Source organism: Rhinoderma darwinii, chromosome 5, assembly GCF_050947455.1.
Source record: "Rhinoderma darwinii isolate aRhiDar2 chromosome 5, aRhiDar2.hap1, whole genome shotgun sequence".
Classification (NCBI taxonomy): Eukaryota; Metazoa; Chordata; class Amphibia; order Anura; family Rhinodermatidae; genus Rhinoderma; species Rhinoderma darwinii.
In genome coordinates this window covers 30,261,700-30,276,244 of record NC_134691.1, presented here as the reverse complement: position 1 = coordinate 30,276,244, position 14,545 = coordinate 30,261,700, and positions in this window count along the sequence as shown.

Here is a 14,545-nt window from a genome sequence, read left to right as displayed (position 1 = left end):
ACTCTTCCAGCATCTTTTCAGTTGTTCTGCGTCTCACAAATGTTCTTCTGTGTGATCCAAACACCTCAAACTTCGATTAGTCTGTCCATAACACTTTTTTCCAATCTTCCTCTGTCCAATGTCTGTGTGCTTTTGCCCATATTAATCTTTTCCTTTTATTAGTCAGTCTCAGATATGGCTTTTTCTTTGCCACTCTGCCCTGAAGGCCAGCATCCCGGAGTCGCCTCTTCTCTGTAGACGTTGACACTGGCGTTTTGCGGGTACTATTTAATGAAGCTGCCAGTTGAGGACCTGTGAGGCGTCTATTTCTCAAACTAGAGACTCTAATGTACTTGTCTTGTTGCTCAGTTGTGCAGCGGGGCCTCCCACTTCTCTTTCTACTCTGGTTAGAGCCTGTTTGTGCTGTCCTCTGAAGGGAGTAGTACACGCCGTTGTAGGAAATCTTCAGTTTCTTGGCAATTTCTCGCATGGAATAGCCTTCATTTCTAAGAACAAGAATAGACTGTCGAGTTTCACATGAAAGCTCTCTTTTTCTAGCCATTTTGAGAGTTTAATCGAACCCACAAATGTAATGCTCCAGATTCTCAAGTATCTCAAAGGAAGGTCAGTTTTATAGCTCCTCTAAACAGCAAAACTGTTTACAGCGGTGCTAACATAATTGCACAAGGTGTTTCAAGGGTTTTCTAATCATCCATTAGCCTTCTAACACAGTTAGCAAACACAATGTACCATTAGAACACTGGAGTGATGGTTGCTGGAAATGGGCCTCTATACACCTATGTAGATGTTGCATTAAAAGCCAGACGTTTGCAGCTAGAATAGTCATTTAGCACATTAACAATGTATAGAGTGTATTTCTGATTAATTTAATGTTATCTTCATTGAAAAAAACAGTGCTTTTCTTTCAAAAATAAGGAAATTTCTAAGTGACCCTAAACTTTTGAACGGTAGTGTACGTTCGAAACACGTGTTGGGGTTGGATCCCCTCATAGCTCTGGTCTGTATACCTACTTACTATTGGACTGGGTTTCTGTTTATGCCTTGTATTTTTGGATGATCCTTCATCCATATTCATGTCACAATAATTGACAGTTAAATAAAAAGGTTACTTGATGGTGTTATAAGGCTGGATTCACATGAGAATGTTTGGTCCGTAAAGGACGGAATGTATTTCAGCCGCAAGTCCCGGACCTAACACACTGCAGGAAGTCGGGCTCCTAGCATCATAGTTATGTACGACGCTAGGAGTCCCTGCCTCTCTGTGGAAAACATGATTACAGTACGGGACAGTTGTCCCGCAGCGAGGCAGGGACTCCTAGCGTCGTACATTACTATGATGCTAGGAGCCCGGCTCCCTGCAGTGTGTTCGGTCCGAGACTTGCGGCCAAAATACGTTCCGAACATGCTCGTGTGAATCCAGCCTAACAGAGGGCTGTATAGAGTACAGCATTAACCCCTTCCCGACATCCGCCATATATATATACGGCGCTGTCGGGAAGGTGTTCCCGCAAACCGCAGTACAGTTACCTCGCAGTGATGGTGAGGGCTCAGAAGCAGAGCCGGCACCCTCACTGTGGAGTGACATCTGTATTATACAGCTGGCACCCTCCTGTAACTGCCAGGACCGGAGCTATTCTCCGATCCGGCTGATTAACCCCTCAGATGCTGCGCTCAATAAAACGCAGCATCTGATGGGTTTTAACCCGATCGGCAACCGAGTGACGCAATCGCTGGTTTGCTATGGCAATCGTAGGCCAAAGTCTGCCTTGTAGGGGAGCCGATGAGGACCCGCCTGCGGCGAGTCCTCATAGGTTTGCTGTCAGTGAATAATGTATGTAGTTCAGTGTATTAGAGTAGCGATCGGGGCATCAGGCTCTCAACTGCCCTAGTGGGACAAGTCAAAAAAGTAAAAAAAGTTAATAAAAATGTCATAAAACAATAAAAACACACAAGTTTCAAGTAAAAAAAAAGCTAAACTGCCTTTTTTCCCATAGTAATTCTTTAATTATGGGAAAAAACGTAAAAAATAAAAAAAAAACTATACATAATTGGTATCGCCGAGTCCGTAACGACCCAAACTACAAAACTATTATGTAAATTATCCCGCACGGTGAACGGCATAAAAAAAACTTGAAAAACAACGCCAGAATCTTTGTTTTTAGGTCACATCTCCTCCCAAAAAATGCTATAAAAAATGATCAAAAAGTCACATTTACTCCAAAATAATACCAATTAAAATGGCAATCCATCCCGCAAAAAATAATCCTTGACACAGCTTTGTCCACGCAAAAATAAAAAAGTTATGGGTCTTAGAATATGGCGACACAGAAAACAAATTATTATACAAAAAAAAGTGATTTTATTGTGCAAAAGCTGTAATACATAAAAAAAAACTATATAAATTTGGTATCGCTGTAATCGTATCGACCCACAGAATAAAGTTAACATGTAATTTAGGGCGCAATGTGGATGCCGAAAAAAAAAACAATAAAAAACTATTCACAGTGCCCTCTGTAGATAAGGCCACAGTGCCCTCTGTAGATAAGGCCACAGTGCCCACTGTAGATAAGGCCACAGTGCCCTCTGTAGATAAGGCCACAGTGCCCTCTGTAGATAATGCAACACACCCCTAGATAATGCCAGTGTCCTCTTCAGATACTGTCACACACCCACTTGTAGATAACGCCACAGTGCCCTCTGTAGAGGCTGCCACAGTGCCCTCTGTAGAGGATGCCACAGTGCCCTCTGTAGAGGCTGCCACAGTGCCCTCTGTAGAGGCTGCCACAGTGCCCTCTGTAGAGGCTGCCAAAGTGCCCTCTGTAGAGGCTGCAGAAGTGCCCTCTGTAGAGGATGCCCTAGTGCCTCTGTAGAGGCTGCCCCAGTGCCCTCTGTAGAGGCTGCCCCAGTCCACTCTGTAGAGGCTGCCCCAGTGCCCTCTGTAGAGGCTGCCCCAGTGCCCTCTGTAGAGGCTGCCCCAATGCCCTCTGTAGAGGCTGCCCCAGTGATGTCAGGGGCTTGCCCAGAGCTGGAGTCCCAGGCAGAGCGCTAGTAGGCTCTTCCTGGGACTCCAGCTGTGCTCCTGACATCACTGGGACTCCTGCTCTGGGGAAGCCCCTGACATCATTGTCGATGTATGGACAGCGATGTTAGAGGCTTCCCCAGAGTCGCGGAGCAGAGCCGATTATAGCGCTCTGCCCGGGACTCCGCTCTGGGGAAGACCCTGACACACTGTCCATATATGGGCAGCGATGTCAGGGAATTCCACAGAGTCCCGGAGCAGAGCCGACACCAGCGCTCTGCTCGGGACTCCGGCTCTGGGGAAGCCCCAGACATCTCTGTTCATATGTGGACAGCGATGTCAGGGAATTCCACAGAGTCCAGGAGCAGAGCCGACACCAGCGCTCTGCTCCGCTCTTGGCAAGACCCTGAAACACTGTCCATATATGCTCAATGTGGGAGGACCAGTCCTTGGAAAACACAAATATGTTATCAAGTTACACTACAAGAAATACCCCCAGGTAGTCTCTTAAAATCTCATTTATAAAATTCTTGAAGACCGCGGGAGCATTACACAACCCAAAGGGCATGACGAGGTATTCGAAATGACCTTCGGGCGTGTTAAACGCAGTCTTCCACTCATCCCCCTCTTTGATGCGGATAAGGTTATAAGCCCCCCTTAAATCAAACTTAGAGAACCATTGGGACCCCTGAACCTGATTGAAGAGATCAGGAATCAAAGGAAGTGGATACTGGTTCCTTACAGTGACCTTATTCAAGTTTCGGTAGTCAATGCATGGCCTAAGACCACCATCCTTCTTCCCTACGAAGAAGAAGCCAGCGCCTACAGGAGAAGTAGAGGGGCGAATGTAACCCTTGGCGAGGCATTACTGGATATACTCTCTCATGGCCTCACGTTCGGGACAAGAGAGATTAAATATCCTACCCTTAGGGAGCTTAGCTCCTGGTACCAAATCGATTGCGCAATCGTATTCTCTATGAGGAGGTAACACTTCGGAGGCCTTTTTAGAAAAAACATCGGCGAAGTCCTGAATAAACTCAGGTAGAGTGTTCACCTCCTCAGGGAGAGAAATTAAATTAACAGAAAAACATGACGTCATGCATTCATTACCCCATTTGGTAAGATCTCCAGTATTCCAATTAAATGTGGGATTATGCATCTGCAACCAGGGAAGGCCTAAAACCAAATCGGACGATAATCCCTGCATCACCAGTACAGAGCATTGCTCCAAATGCATGGAGCCAACAAGGAGTTCAAAAACAGGGGTATGCTGCGTAAAATAACCATTAGCAAGAGGAGTGGAGTCGATACCCACTACCGGGACAGTTTAGGCAAGTCAATCAATGGCATAGCTAGAGACATAGCAAATTCCACAGACATAATATTAGCAGAAGACCCTGAATCCACGAAGGCACTGCCGGTAGCAGACCTACCACCAAAAGAGACCTGAAAGGGAAGCAAGATTTTATTAGGTTTCATATTTACGGGAAATACCTGAGCGCCCAAGTGACCTCCCCGATGATCACTTAGGCACGGAAGTTTTCCGGCTGCTTATTCTTACGCCTAGGACAGTTGTTCACTTGATGCTTGTCATCCCCACAGTAGAAGCAGAGACCATTCTTCCTGCGGAACTCTCTACGTTGTTGGGGAGACACGGAGGCCCCAAGTTGCATAGGTTCATCCGAGTTTTCCGTGGAAGAACGAAGCAACGGAACCTTGGGAGCCATCATGGTGGGGTCAGAGGAGAAGGCACCAAAATGTTCAAGTCGTCGTTCCCTGAGACGTCGGTCAAGACGTACCGCTAAAGCCATAACCTGATCTAGGGAGTCAGAAGAGGGATTGCTAACTAACAGGTCTTTCAGGGCGTTCGACAGACCCAATCTAAACTGGCACCTCAAGGCAGGGTCATTCCACCGAGAAGCTACACACCACTTCCTAAAATCAGAACAGTACTCCTCAACAGGTCTCTTACCCTGACGTAAGGTCACCAGCTGACTCTCGGCAAAAGCAGTCTTGTCGGTCACGTCATATATGAGCCCGAGAGCAGAAAAAAAAAGATCAACAGAGGAAAGTTCAGGGGCGTCAGGAGCCAAGGAGAAGGCCCATTCTTGGGGCCAGTCCTGGAGCCGGGACATAATTATACCCACTCGCTGGCTCTCAGAACCTGAGGAGTGGGCTTTAAACGGAAATAGAGCCTACAACTCTCCTGAAAGGAGAAAAAGGTCTTCCGGTCCCCTGAGAACCGGTCAGGCAACTTGAGGTGGGGTTCAAGAGGTGAGGTGGGGGGGCACTACCAGGGTAGCATCATGCTGGTTGCCCCTCTGAGCCAGGGCTTGGACATGTAGGGAGAGGCCCTGCATTTGCTGAGCCAGGGTCTCAAGGGGGTCCATAGTTGTGTCAGGGACCAGGGTAGAAAAGTTATATGGGCCTGTGATTATGTAATGACGGGGAAGGGAGACGGACCGGTGAGCCCTAATCTACCCGCCACTCAGTCCCTGCCTACTTGCAACGGCCCGTCCTAGGCGACGGCGTACAACTGGGCGACGGTCCCTACGCTCAATAAGTGCACGACAGACAGAAGCTAAGGGAAATGGGGCAGTTGCCCATGGCAACACCGTGAGCAACAAGAGGAGTGAACGAGCCGAGTCAAACCAGGAGTGTACGAGGTACCAAACGCAGAGCAGGAGAGTAGTGAATGAGTCGAGTCAAACCAGGAGTGTACGAGGTACCAAACGAAGAGCAGTAGAGAAATCAGTAAGCCAGAGTCAATATGAAGCAGGGACAAATAGTTCAAGCAGCAGCAGCAGAGCCAAGAAACAGGAGAATCACAGGCAAAGGAGGAGCAGGAAGTGAAGGTATAAATAGACAGAGGGCGGGAGCTAGCACCGTCTGGCCAGGCTGTGATAGGCTCTCCCACTCCTCAGCCTCCCAGCCTGATTGGTAGAAGGAGGGGTCCCTCGATCAGACATAGGAGCAGGTGCAGACTGACTAACCACGGGCGTCGACACAGTAGCTGTGTCTGGCAGATCCTTTACACCACGTCATCATTTGCAGCCCCCACTGGTAGACCCTGTAAATGCAGCGGAAACGATGACATTTTGGGGTCTTTGCTACATATGGCGGTAGTGAAGAAGTCAAAGATTAGGCAATGATGGAGTGCGGATAATTTGTACAATACCACAGACACCCTTTAGAAGTGCGACTCCTGCACCCAAAAATCTGGCCTAGATTCGTTTAAAGCCTACGTCACTATGTATGGATAATTCATTTTATTATTCATTTACCCCATTATTACATCATCCTATTATGACCGGATGCACTCTGCCCAGCTTACATATAGACAGAAAAAAAAGGGGAAAATTTCCTCCAGCTCACCTTGTCACGGGTATGGTAAACAGCGCACGGATCCTCGTGTCGGCACACGCAATGGGACGGCAGAAAAAGAAAATTGGAACCAGCGCTGGAAATGGTAGATCTATTAAAAACGGGAAAATTCTTCCAAGTTTTAATGTTGCTGTAGTATAAGAACAATGAACAAAAAATGGTAGTGACAGGCGGGTGTAGTCCAAAGTACAGAGGGTAGTGAGCTAATAGGCAGGTAGCCTACGCGTTTCAGACCCCTGCTGGGTCCTTAGTCATGGCTCATAGTTTGTCTGACTGAGCAGTCTAGACATTTTGTAGCCAGTCAGACTCGTTAGTGGTTACTTAATTGCGTTTCAAAGTGAAAAGGGAAGGGGAGGGGTCCCGTGGAACGCAATCTTTTTCTGATTCCTGGACAAAAGAGAAATTACGAGGTATGGACAAATTGTTGCAATTATAAACAAATTCTTTTGTCTTGTATGTATAGATAGTTTATCTGTTAAGAAATATGTTAGAAACCATTTATAGTCCTTTATTGAATTATTATCTAGAAACTAGAAATGGAATAAATGCCGAAGAAAACGAATGTCTCCGTGTTAATAGTTCAGATAGACAGAGGATTCCCCCGGGACTACCCCTTTCTTGAGAACGGCCACAATGGAATAAGAATAAACGATTCCCTTTTCGGTGTGTCACCCATTAGGTAACTATGAAGCACTTAATTGTTATTTCATTATATATCATATAAACAGTGCATTTATTTAGCGGAGAAATTCCAATTTTTAGACACCGGAGAACTGACTGGAAAACTGATATGACGCCTACTATTATTGGAATAAATGAATGATAAATTGTTTAAAAATAGGGGGAAAATATGACATACGTTTAAAAGACAAAAAACTGGTTCTTTTTGTTGTTGTTTTTTTATTTTTTTGTACTTACTTTAATTTTGTTGGGAGAAGCTATCTAACATGCTTTATATTACTTAGTATTGAAAGTATATCAAAATAAAAATAAAAGCGCATGAAAACGGTCATTTTTGTGTGCTTCTTAATATGTTTGCTTGTCATAGCTGTTTGCAAAAATAAAAGAATGTATATATTCTTGGACATAATATGCGTATCGGATAAATTAATCACTTGGATATTTAAACTTAGGAGTACAGCCATGACAAAGGCAAGAGTTGCTTCAGTTACTACTTTTTGTTGGTTGTTTGATTTTTAGGTTGTGCTATGTTTATGAATCATGATGAAAAACACTTATATCGTTATTGGTAATGAATTCACGTAACTTTCTTATTTATGAAAAAAATGTCGGGTTCTATAATAGTCTAGCAAAAATTGTGTATTTATAATTTTTTTAATTGTTTTTAACGTTTTTTGCGGAGTGTTATTCAGGATTGGTAGCATCTTAATATATCGTATTTTTGGGAAAAACTATTTTCTTACGGCTGGTAGAACAAATGGACCAAAAAAAGGGGGAGCTAATTGATATTACATGCGGATAGTAACCACTCTAAACAAACCATCATTTCAATTCCAGTGGGAGAGCTATGCAGAGCAAAACGCAACTTCAGCTCAGACATGCAATTCAATATGGAAAAACAACATATTCACAGCAGATTGCATAAAAGAGGATACCCAAGTTGGTCTTTTGACAGAGCAGATAAGGTTATTGGCAAGAAAAATAGGGACATCCTTTTGTCTCACAATAAAGGTCCAAAAATAACATCTACTAAACCCACTTTAGTTCTGCAACAAAGCAGTCAATTCAACTACATAAAAAGAATTGTGAATAAACACTTACCTATGCTCACAGAAGATCCGATCTTGGAAGACATCCTCAAGGAAGGTTGCAGAATAGTTGCACGGCGAGCTCCATCTTTGGCCACGTCACTTTCTCCATCTCTCTTCAGCCCTATCACAACAAAAAGTTTGTGGTTGGAACAAAAGGGCTTTTTCAAGTGTGGAAATAATCCTTGTAAAGTGTGCTCATATGCAACCCCAAAAAAGGTCTTTTCAAATTCAACAAATACTGGTACATTCACCATTAATAACTACATCAATTGTAAAACAGACTCAGTGATATACATAATTGAATGCATAGCATGTGACTTGAAATATATAGGATGTACCAATAGAAAGTTCAAAAGGAGAATTTTGGAACATCTTGGCTATATCCGGAATCCAAATATTGTTAATACTTCAAATGCAGCCAAACATTTCATCCTCCACCATAATAGAACAATAAACAATTTTTCATGTTATGCAATAGAGAAGATCCACAAACCCAAAAGAGGTGGGGACATCAAATATATAACACGAACAAGAGAAGCTTTTTGGATTTTTAGACTTCAAACTAGGGTCCCCAAAGGTCTGAATTTAAGAAAAGACCTCATGTTTCACTATTGATTTCTACCGCATAGTTTCCTCATTTATTTACTATACCACAGTCAACTTCTTTGAGCTTGCATCAATTAGCTCCCCCTTTTTTTGGTCCATTTGTTCTACCAGCCGTAAGAAAATAGTTTTTCCCAAAAATACGATATATTAAGATGCTACCAATCCTGAATAACACTCCGCAAAAAACTTTAAAAACAATTAAAAAAATTATAAATACACAATTTTCGCCAGACTATTATAGAACCCGACAATTTTTTCATAAATAAGAAAGTTACGTGAATTCATTACCAATAACGATATAAGTGTTTTTCATCATGCTTCATAAACATAGCACAACCTAAAAATCAAACAACCAACAAAAAGTAGTAACTGAAGCAACTCTTGCCTTTGTCATGGCTGTACTCCTAAGTTTAAATATCCAAGTGATTAATTTATCCGATACGCATATTATGTCCAAGAATATATACATTCTTTTATTTTTGCAAACAGCTATGACAAGCAAACATATTAAGAAGCACACAAAAATGACCGTTTTCATGCGCTTTTATTTTTATTTTGATATACTTTCAATACTAAGTAATATAAAGCATGTTAGATAGCTTCTCCCAACAAAATTAAAGTAAGTACAAAAAATAAAAAACTAACAACAAAAAGAACCAGTTTTTTGTCTTTTAAACGTATGTCATATTTTCCCCCTATTTTTAAACAATTTATCATTCATTTATTCCAATAATAGTAGGCGTCATATCAGTTTTCCAGTCAGTTCTCCGGTGTCTAAAAATTGGAATTTCTCCGCTAAATAAATGCACTGTTTATATGATATATAATGAAATAACAATTAAGTGCTTCATAGTTACCTAATGGGTGACACACCGAAAAGGGAATCGTTTATTCTTATTCCATTGTGGCCGTTCTCAAGAAAGGGGTAGTCCCGGGGGAATCCTCTGTCTATCTGAACTATTAACACGGAGACATTCGTTTTCTTCGGCATTTATTCCATTTCTAGTTTCTAGATAATAATTCAATAAAGGACTATAAATGGTTTCTAATATATTTCTTAACAGATAAACTATCTATCCATACAAGACAAAAGAATTTTTTTATAATTGCAACAATTTGTCCATACCTCGTAATTTCTCTTTTGTCCAGGAATCAGAAAAAGATTGCGTTCCACGGGACCCCTCCCCTTCCCTTTTCACTTTGAAACGCAATTAAGTAACCACTAACGAGTCTGACTGGCTACAAAATGTCTAGACTGCTCAGTCAGACAAACTATGAGCCACGACTAAGGACCCAGCAGGGGTCTGAAACGCGTAGGCTACCTGCCTATTATCTCACTACCCTCTGTACTTTGGACTACACCCGCCTGTCACTACCATTTTTTGTTCATTGTTCTTATACTACAGCAACATTAAAACTTGGAAGAAGTTTCCCGTTTTTAACAGATCTACCATTTCCAGCGCTGGTTCCAATTATTTTTTTTCTGCCAGCTTACATATACCCTGATGTATTCCACGTAGCTTACATATACCCTGATGTATTCCACGTAGCTTACACATACCCTGATGTACTCCGCGCAGCTTACATATACCGTGATGTACTCCACACATCTTATCTATACCCTGATGTACTCCGCCCAGCTTACATATACCCTGATGTACTCCGCCCAGCTTACATATACCCTGATGTACTCCGCCCAGCTTACATATACCCTGATGTACTCCACATATCTTACATATACCCTGATGTACTCCACCCAGCTAACATATGCCCCCACATTATAAACTTAAACACCTGTAAAACACTAAACAAAACTACTGCCAAGCAAAATCTGCGCTCCAAAAGCCAAATGGCGGTCCTTCTGGGCCTGGCAGTGTGCCCAAACAGCAGCTTATGACCACATATGGGTTATTACTGTACTCTGGAGAACTGCTTAACAATTTATGGGGTGTGTGTCTCCAGTGGTACAAGCTGGGCACAACACATTGGGCACTGAAATAGCGCATATCTGTGGAAAATGGCAATTTTCAATCGGCAATATCCACTGTGCACTAATTTCTGCAAAACCTTTGGGGACAAAATGCTCACTACACTTCTATATGAATTCCTTGAGGGGTGTAGTTTCCGAAATGGGGTCACTTCTCGGGGGTTTTCACTGTACTGGTACCTCAGCGCAATGCAACATGGCGCCCAAAACAAATATTGTAAAATTTCCACTCCAAAAATGAAATTGTGATTTTTCCCTTCAGACCCTTGCCGCGTGTCCAAATAGCAGTTTACTACCACATATGGGGTATTTCCCTACTCAGGATAAATTGTGTCACACATTTTGGTGTGTCTTTTCACCTGTATTCCTTGTGGAAATGAAAAATTATGAGCTAAATCGACAGGTTATTGGAAAAAAACATTTTTTTCATTTTCACGGCCCAATTCTAAAAAAAAAACTCTATAAAACACCTGAGGGATCAAAATGCTCACTACACCTCTAATTTAATTCTTTGAGGGGTATAGTCTCCAAAATGGGATCACACCTGGGGAATTTCTAATGTACTGGTGCTTTAGGGGCTCTGCAAATGCGACATGGCCCCCAGAAACCAGTTCAGCGAAATCTGAGCTGCAAAATCCAAATGTTCCTCCATCCCTTCTGAGCCGTGCCGTGGGTCCAAACAGCAGTTTATTACCACATATGGGGTATTGCCGTAATCAGGAGAAATTGCTTTACAAATGTTGAGGTGCTTTTTCTCCTTTATTCCTTATAAAAATGAGAAAATTTTATGTTTTTTTTCATAAAAAAAAGTATATTTTCATCTTGACAGACTAATTCCAATAAATTCGGCAAAAAACCTGTGGGTTCAAAATGCTAACTATACCACTAGAAAAAATTCTTGAGGGTTGTAGTTTCCAAAATGGGGGCGTTGCAAACGTGACACGGCACCGTAAACCATTCCAGTAAAATCAGTGCTCCAAATTCCAAATGGCGCTCCTTCCCTTCCAAGCACTGCCATGGGTCTAAACAGCAGTTTATTACCACATGTGGGGTATTTCCGTAATCGGGTGAAAATGTTTTACAAATGTTGGGGTGCTTTTTCTCCTTTATTCCTTGCAAAAATTCAAACATTCTAAGCTTTTCCAGGAAAAAAAAGTAGATTTTCATTTTCACAGACTAATTCGAATAAATTTATCAAAAAAAACATGTGAGGTCAAAATGCTAACTATACCCCTAGAGAAATTCACTGAGAGGTATAGTTTCAAAAATGGGTTCACTTTTGGGGGTTTACATTGTTTTGGCACCACAAGACCTCTTCCAACCTGACATGGTGCCTAAAATATATTCTTAAAAAAGGAGGCCCCAAAATCCACTAGGTGCTCCTTTGCTTCTGAGGCCGCTACTTCAGTCCATTAGCACAATAGGGCCACATGTGGAATATTTCTAAAAACTGCAGAATCTGGGTATTAAATATTGAAATGCATTTCTTGAGTAAAACCTTCTGTGTTACAGAATTTTTTTTTATTAGAAATGAATTTTGTAAAAAAAAAATGAAATTTGAAAATTTCACCTCTACATTCCTTCAATTCCTGTAAAACGCCTAAGGCGTTGAAACACTTTCTGAATGCTGCTTTGAATAATTTGAGGGGTGCAGTTTTCAAAATGCAGTGTTTTATGGGGGTTTCTAATATATAAGGCCCTCGAAACCACTTCAGAACTGAACTCGTCCCTGAAAAAAATAGCCCTTTTGAAATTTTCTTAAAAATGTGAATAATTGCTGCTAAAGTTCTAAGCCTTGTAACGTCCTAGAAAAATAAAAGGCTGTTCAAAAGCAATGCAAACATAAAGTAGACATATGGGAAATGTTAATTAGTAACTATTTTGTGTGGTATTACTATCTGTTTTACAAGCAGATACATTTCAAATTAGAAAAATCATAATTTCTTCAAATTTTCTCTACATTTTTGTGTTTTTTACACATAAGTAATGAATTTATCAACCAAATTTTTTCACTAACCTAAAGTACAATATGTCAGAAGAAAACAATCTCATAATCGATTGGATAGGTAAAAGCATTCCGAAGTTATTACCACATAAAGTGACACATGTCAGATTTGAAAAATCCTGAAGGCCAAAATAAGCTTGGTCTTGAAGGGGTTAAACCTGAAAGTCTACACTTCAATTGCATCTCAGTTGTTTCATTTCAAATCCAATATGGTGGCATTTAGAGCCCAAGTCATGAAGATTGTGTCACTGTCCAAATAATTCAGGACCTAACTGTATATAGAAGCAGCAGCAACATGCAGGACATTATACAGCAGTAATGAGCAGTGCAGGGCCGCCATCAGGGGGGTATTAGGGGTAGTGGTGTGAGGGGCCCGGCCAAAACTAATTGAAAGGGGGGCCCGGCAACTGCCTCGACATTCTTTTGGTAGGAAAAAACGGGCCCCTGCAATGGGGCCCGTTTTTTTCACCAAAAGAATGTCGTGAGCTGCTGCTGCTGCTGCTGCTGCGGGCCCCCTCCCCTCGTCATGGGGGGCCGTCAAACCGTCCGCCCGCGCGCGCACCCGATCTCGCGCACAATGAAACTGCCGCGCGTGCGCACTCGCGAGCGCGCATCCACGAACGCCCGCACTGGAGACCGTCCGCGCGCGCACCCGCGATCGACCGCGCGCGCACCCGCAAACGAAGCGCGCGCACCCGCGACCGGCCGCGCGCGCACCCGCGAACGAAGCGCGCGCAGCCGCGGACACACATGGACAAAACTTACCTGGAGCCTGGCTGGAGGTGAAGGACTGGACGTCTGGACCGAAGACCTCCCCTGGAAGACATCGCCGGAAGAGGACTGGAGTGGGAGCAGCTCTTCTGACACACAGTGAGTAAATTATCTCAAAGTGTTGTTTATGTATGGCCCTGTTTACACAGTATTTTGCAGGCAAAAAAAAATCTGCCTCAAAATTCCTTAAAGAATTTTGAGGCAGATTTTGACCTGCCCACACTATCTTGCCGCGTTTTTTTGCTGCGTTTTTTGCTCGCGGCGATTGAGGACAGCAGACAAAAAACGCAGCGAAAAATGCATTTTCTGCCTCCCATTGATTTAGATGGGAGGTCAGAGGCGGAACCGCGGCAAGAAAGGACGTGCTGCTTTTTCTTTTTTCCGCGACTGGCTCCCATTGATTTCAGATTAAATCAATGGGAGGCGGTTTTGGAAGTGGTTTGGTGCTGATTCTGACGCAGCGTCCGAGTCAATGTCAAGGCCCAAAAACTCTGTGAACTGGGCCTTATTGTTAGGGCTTATTCAGACGAACGTGTAATACGTCCGTGCAACGTGCGTGATTTTCACTCGCCTCGCACGGACCTATGTTACTCTATGGTGCCGTGCGGACTGTCAGTGATTTTCACACAGCGTGTGTCCGCTGCGTAAAACTCACGACATGTCCTATATTGGTGCATTGTTCGCGCATCACGCACCCATTGAAGTCAATGGGTGTGTGAAAATCACGCTCAGCACTTCCGCAGCCGTATAAACTATGAATGAAATTAGAAAAGCACCGCGTGCTACAAACATACAAACAGAGTGTCATAATGATGGCGGCTGCGCGAAAATCACGCAGCCGCGCATCATACGCTGCTGACACACGGAGCTGTTATGGACCTTTTGCATGCGCAAAATGCCACGTTTTTTGCGCGTGCAAAAAGCACACGCTTGTGTAAATCCGGCCTTAGGGTAGGAACAGACTAGGCATGAACACTGCGGATTTTATGCAACACATTTTA